Consider the following 6,084-nt stretch of genomic DNA (forward strand, 5'->3'; position numbering starts at 1 on the left):
GGATAAATCAGTTGCATTCAACCGCTGGAGCTCACTTGCAGTCCAATGTCGCCATCCTGTGGACAAAGTGAGAGTTGCAGTTTGGAATTACACTTAGAAAAAAACCAGCAAACTGACCTCCAGGCCCTGTATTGTGGATGTGGAGGCCGCTTTGGAGGCTCCAGCTCGGCCTAGGGACATAGCCTGGCTCTGCCTAGCTCTCTGGTACTCGCTCAGAGGACCAGGACCACGTGAAATGTATTTCATCCAGCTTTTATGTGTAAAAGTGTCCGTTTTTAGGTCATAAGGCCGGATAAATCATTTACATTCAACCGCTTGGAGCTCACTTGCAGTCCAATGTCGCCATCCTGTGGACAAAGTGAGAGTTGCAGTTTGGAATTACACTTAGAAAAAAACCAGCAAACTGACCTCCAGGCCCTGTATTGTGGTTGTGGAGGCCGCTTTGGAGGCTCCAGCTCGGCCTAGGGACATAGCCTGGCTCTGCCTAGCTCTCTGGTACTCGCTCAGAGGACCAGGACCACGTGAAATGTATTTCATCCAGCTTATATGTGTAAAAGTGTCCGTTTTTAGGGTCATAAGGCCGGATTAAATCATTTACATTCAACCGCTTGGAGCTCACTTGCAGTCCAATGTCGCCATCCTGTGGACAAAGTGAGAGTTGCAGTTTGGAATTACACTTAGAAAAAAACCAGCAAACTGACCTCCAGGCCCTGTATTGTGGTTGTGGAGGCCGCTTTGGAGGCTCAGCTCGGCCTAGGGACATAGCCTGGCTCTGCCTAGCTCTCTGGTACTCGCTCAGAGGACCAGGACCACGTGAAATGTATTTCATCCAGCTTATATGTGTAAAAGTGTCCGTTTTTTAGGGTCATAAGGCCGGATAAATCATTTACATTCAACCGCTTGGAGCTCACTTGCAGTCCAATGTCGCCATCCTGTGGACAAAGTGAGAGTTGCAGTTTGGAATTACACTTAGAAAAAAACCAGCAAACTGACCTCCAGGCCCTGTATTGTGGTTGTGGAGGCCGCTTTGGAGGCTCTAGCTCGGGCTAGTTGAAGGCTTTAGCGCTTCTCTCCCATCTACCAGGGGCACGAAACTAAATTACCAGGGGCATGAACGTCCTGAACGGTCGGAGTTTTGGTTTTAACCCAGAGAGGGTGCTTAAGTGTGGGGGCCCGGGACCGCCTGGAGACGGGGTTAGAAGGGGTAGCTGCCGGAGGTGTCTCTGCGGGCTTTTGGTGAGGGGTGGCCGGGGTGGGGGTGGGTCCGGTTGGGGGGGGGTGTTTTTGGAGGGCTATTTTTTATTTTTTCCCCGTTTTTTGGTGGGAGCTTGAGTCAGAGGTGTTGGTGGGTGACTAGGGGGGTGCTGCGGAGGTCCTGTGGCCGGGAAAGGTGCCTTATTTCCGGGGTGTGGATGAGTGGATGAGGCTGGTGCTGTGGGAGTGCTTTTCTCACACTTTCTCCCACTATTCGGTCTGCTTTAAGCAGAGGTGATGCTGGGTGACCAGGGGGGTGCTGCGGAGGTCCTGTGGCCAGGAAAGGTGCCTGATTTCCGGGTGTGGATGAGTGGATGAGGCTGGTGCTGTGGGAGTGCTTTTCACACACTTTCTCCCACTATTTCGGTCTGCTTTAAGCAGAGGTGATGGAGGGTGACCAGGGGGATGCTGCGGAGGTCCTGTGGCCGGGATAGGTGCCTTATTCCGGGTGTGGATGAGTGGATGAGGCTGGTGCTGTGGGAGTGCTTTTCTCACACTTTCTCCCACTATTTCGGTCTGCTTTAAGCAGAGGTGATGCTGGGTGACCAGGGGGGTGCTGCGGAGGTCCTGTGGCCAGGAAAGGTGCCTGATTTCCGGGTGTGGATGAGTGGATGAGGCTGGTGCTGTGGGGAGTGCTTTTCACACACTTTCTCCCACTATTTCGGTCTGCTTTAAGCAGAGGTGATGGAGGGTGACCAGGGGGGATGCTGCGGAGGTCCTGTGGCCGGGATAGGTGCCTTATTTCCGGGTGTGGATGAGTGGATGAGGCTGGTGCTGTGGGAGTGCTTTTCTCACACTTTCTCCCACTATTTCGGTCTGCTTTAAGCAGAGGTGATGCTGGGTGACCAGGGGGGTGCTGCGGAGGTCCTGTGGCCAGGAAAGGTGCCTGATTTCCGGGTGTGGATGAGTGGATGAGGCTGGTGCTGTGGGAGTGCTTTTCACACACTTTCTCCCACTATTTCGGTCTGCTTTAAGCAGAGGTGATGGAGGGTGACCAGGGGGATGCTGCGGAGGTCCTGTGGCCGGGATAGGTGCCTGATTTCCGGGTGTGGATGAGTGGATGAGGCTGGTGCTGTGGGAGTGCTTTTCTCACACTTTCTCCCACTATTTCGGTCTGCTTTAAGCAGAGGTGATGCTGGGTGACCAGGGGGGTGCTGCGGAGGTCCTGTGGCCAGGAAAGGTGCCTGATTTCCGGGTGTGGATGAGTGGATGAGGCTGGTGCTGTGTGAGTGCTTTTCACACACTTTCTCCCACTATTTCGGGTTGCTTTAAGCAGAGGTGATGCTGGGTGACCAGGGAGATGCTGCGGAGGTCCTGTGGCCGGGAAAGGTGCCTGATTTCCGGGTGTGGATGAGTGGATGAGGCTGGTGCTGTGGGAGTGCTTTTCCCACACTTTCTCCCACTATTTCGGTCTGCTTTAAGCAGAGGTGGTGGAGGGTGACCAGGGGGATGCTGCGGAGGTCCTGTGGCCGGGATAGGTGCCTTATTTCCGGGTGTGGATGAGATGAGAGTGGGGGTGCTTTCCACACCCGAATTTATCCTTTCTCCCCTTCTGTTTTTCGGACCGTTTTGTGTCAGTGTTGCTGGGTGCCAGGGGGATGCTGTGGAGGTGTTTATCCGGAAAAAGTGCTTTTTTTCCGGGCGTGAGCGAGATGTGTGTCTGGGTGCTCTTCAGCCCGGACTTTGCCTTTCTCACCCTTCTTTTTTCAGGCCCTTTTGTGGCAGTGTTGCTGGGTGCCAGGGGGATGCTCTGGAGGAGGCCCACCCGGAAAAAGTGCTGTTTTCCGGGTGTGGGTGAGATGAGAGTGGGGGTGCTTTCCACGCCCGAATTTACCCTTTCTCCTCTTCTGTTTTTCTAGCCCTTTTGTGTCAGTGTTGGGGGGAGCCCAGGGGATGCTCTGGAGGTGTTTTACCGGGGAAAAAGTGCTTTTTTCCGGGCGTGAGCGAGATGTGTGTCTGGGTGCTCTTCAGCCCGGACTTTGCCTTTCTCACCCTTCTTTTTTCAGGCCCTTTTGTGGCAGTGTTGCTGGGTGCCAGGGGGATGCTCTGGAGGAGGCCCACCCGGGAAAAGTGCTCTTTTTCCGGGTGTGGAGGAGATGAGAGTGGGGATGCTTTCCACGCCCGAATTTACCCTTTCCCACCCTCCGTTTTTCGGGTCCTTTTGTGGGAGTGTTGCTGGGTGCCAGGGGGTTGCTCTGGAGGAGGCCCACCCGGAAAAAGTGCTGTTTTCCGGGTGTGGGTGAGATGAGAGTGGGGGTGCTTTCCACGCCCGAATTTACCCTTTCTCACCATCCGTTTTTCGGGCCCTTTTGTGGGAGTGTTGGGGGGAGCCCAGGGGATGCTCTGGAGGTGAGTCACCCGGAAAAAGTGCTCGTTTTCCGGGTGTGGAAGGGATGAGAGTGGGGGTGCCTTCCACGCCCGAATTTACCCTTTCCCACCCTCCGTTTTTCGGGCCCTTTTGTGGGAGTGTTGCTGGGAGCCCAGGGGATGCTCTGGATGTGAGTCACCCGGAAAAAGTGCCATTTTCCGGGCGTGAGCGAGATGTGTGTCTGGGTGCTTTTCAGCCCAAACTTACCCTTTTTCACCCTCTTTTTTTCGGGTCCTTTTGTGGGAGTGTTGCTGGGTGCCAGGGGGTTGCTCTGGAGGAGGCCCACCCGGAAAAAGTGCTGTTTTCCGGGTGTGGGTGAGATGAGAGTGGGGGTGCTTTCCACGCCCGAATTTACCCTTTCTCACCATCCGTTTTTCGGGCCCTTTTGTGGGAGTGTTGGGGGGAGCCCAGGGGATGCTCTGGAGGTGAGTCACCCGGAAAAAGTGCTGTTTTCCGGGCGTGAGCGAGATGTGTGTCTGGGTGCTTTTCAGCCCGAACTTACCCTTTCCCACCCTCTTTTTTTCGGGTCATTTTGTGGGAGTGTTGGGGGGGAGCCCAAGGGATGCTCTGGAAGAGGCCCACCCGGAAAAAGTGCTGTTTTCCGGGTGTGGGTGAGATGAGAGTGGGGGTGCTTTCCACGCCCGAATTTACCCTTTCTCACCATCCGTTTTTCGGGCCCTCTTGTGGCAGTGTTGGCAGGGGCCTAGGGGATGCGGTGGAGGTCAAAGATCCGGGAAATGTGCCCCCTTTCCCTGGTAAATGACGTCCAGGGCGCTGTCCGTGGTGCTGTCCATGGTGCTGATGTTGCTACGTGAGCTAATGCCCGGAAAAAGCGCCCTAAACTGGGATGATGAGAGAGAGAGAGAGAGAGAGAGAGAGAGAGAGAGAGAGAGAGAGAGAGAGAGAGAGAGAGAGAGAGAGAGAGAGAGAGAGAGAGGGCATGGAGCAGCAGTCGGAGGCATCCCAGGGAGAGAGGCATGCTCTGGGGCACGAAAATCCCGGAAAAAGGAAGAAAAAGGGAAAAAAAAACCCAGCCGCGTATGTGACGTGACTCTAGGCAACACGAAGCGCTGAAGGCTTCAGCGCTTCGTTGAGTCGCAAGAGTTCCAGGGGCGTAAAAGTCAGAAAAACGCCAAAGTGTCTCTAGGCAACACGAAGCGCTGAAGGCTTCAGCGCTTCGCTGACTCGCAAGAGTTCCAGGGGCGTAAAACCCAGCAAAACGCCAAAGTGTTTCTAGGCAACACGAAGCGCTGAAGGCTTCAGCGCTTCGCTGACTTGCAAGAATTCCAGGGGCGCGAACCTCCAAAAAACGACAGAGTGTCTCTAGGCAAAAACCAATAAGCGCTGAAGCCTTCAGCGCTTATTGGTTTTTGCCTATCCCGATGTGACCACTTTTGGTAGGGGGTAACCAAGCCACCTTGCGCACATTTTGTGAAACCGGTTTTTCAAAAATCTGTCTATCATGAAAAGACAGCGACAGCTTTACTACAAGAAGGCCGGAAAAGTGAAGGCACCACGGAGATAATTTCGGCCCGACTCCCGGTTACCAGGGCGGCAAAGACAGGCGACAACGCGGAAGTACTTTATCCGATTTAAAGCCATTATGCTCGGCCTATGTGATCCGATTTTTTGACGGACAACAGCGGTGTGTTGCGGACGTCTCTTCCCCGCGAATGGAGCGTTCTGGCTGGGCCTGGGAGATCCGAGTTTTGACGGACAACAGCGGAGTGTTGCGGGGAAGCGCTGCCTTAGAAAATGACTTTCAAACGGATTAACTGATTATGTTAACGGCCTCTTTACGCGCGTCCTCCAGGCAGTTACAACGACTGTTTCTGGAGGAGGCTTTGCCTCGGATTGTGAATTTAAAACGGATTGACAGATGACGTTAACGGCCTCTTTACGCACGTCCTCCAGACAGTTATAGCGACTGTTTCTGGAGGAGGCTTTGCCTCGGATTGTGAATTTAAAACGGATTGACAGATGACGTTAACGGCCTCTTTACGCACGTCCTCCAGACAGTTATAGCGACTGTTTCTGGAGGAGGCTTTGCCTCGGATTGTGAATTTAAAACGGATTGACAGATGACGTTAACGGCCTCTTTACGCGCGTCCTCCAGACTGTCACAGCGGCTGTTTGTGGAGGATTTTTGACCCAGCATTATGTCAATAAAACGGATTAAATTATGATGTGTACGGCCTCTTTACGCACGTCCTCCAGACAGTTACAGCGACTGTTTCTGGAGAATGCTTTCCCTCAGATTGTGAATTTAAAACGGATTGACAGATGACGTTAACAGCCTCTTTACGCGCGTCCTCCAGACAGTTATAGCGGCTGTTTGCGGAGGATTTTTGACCCAGCATTATGTCAATACAACGGATTAAATTATGATGTGTACGGCCTCTTTACGCACGTCCTCCAGACTGTCACAGCGACTGTTTCTGGAGAATGCTTTTCCTCAGATT

The sequence above is a fragment of the Cebidichthys violaceus genome, unplaced genomic scaffold (assembly GCF_023349555.1).
Source record: "Cebidichthys violaceus isolate CVI_PGR_0920_01 unplaced genomic scaffold, fCebVio1.0.p SCAF_379, whole genome shotgun sequence".
Taxonomy (NCBI): domain Eukaryota; kingdom Metazoa; phylum Chordata; class Actinopteri; order Perciformes; family Stichaeidae; genus Cebidichthys; species Cebidichthys violaceus.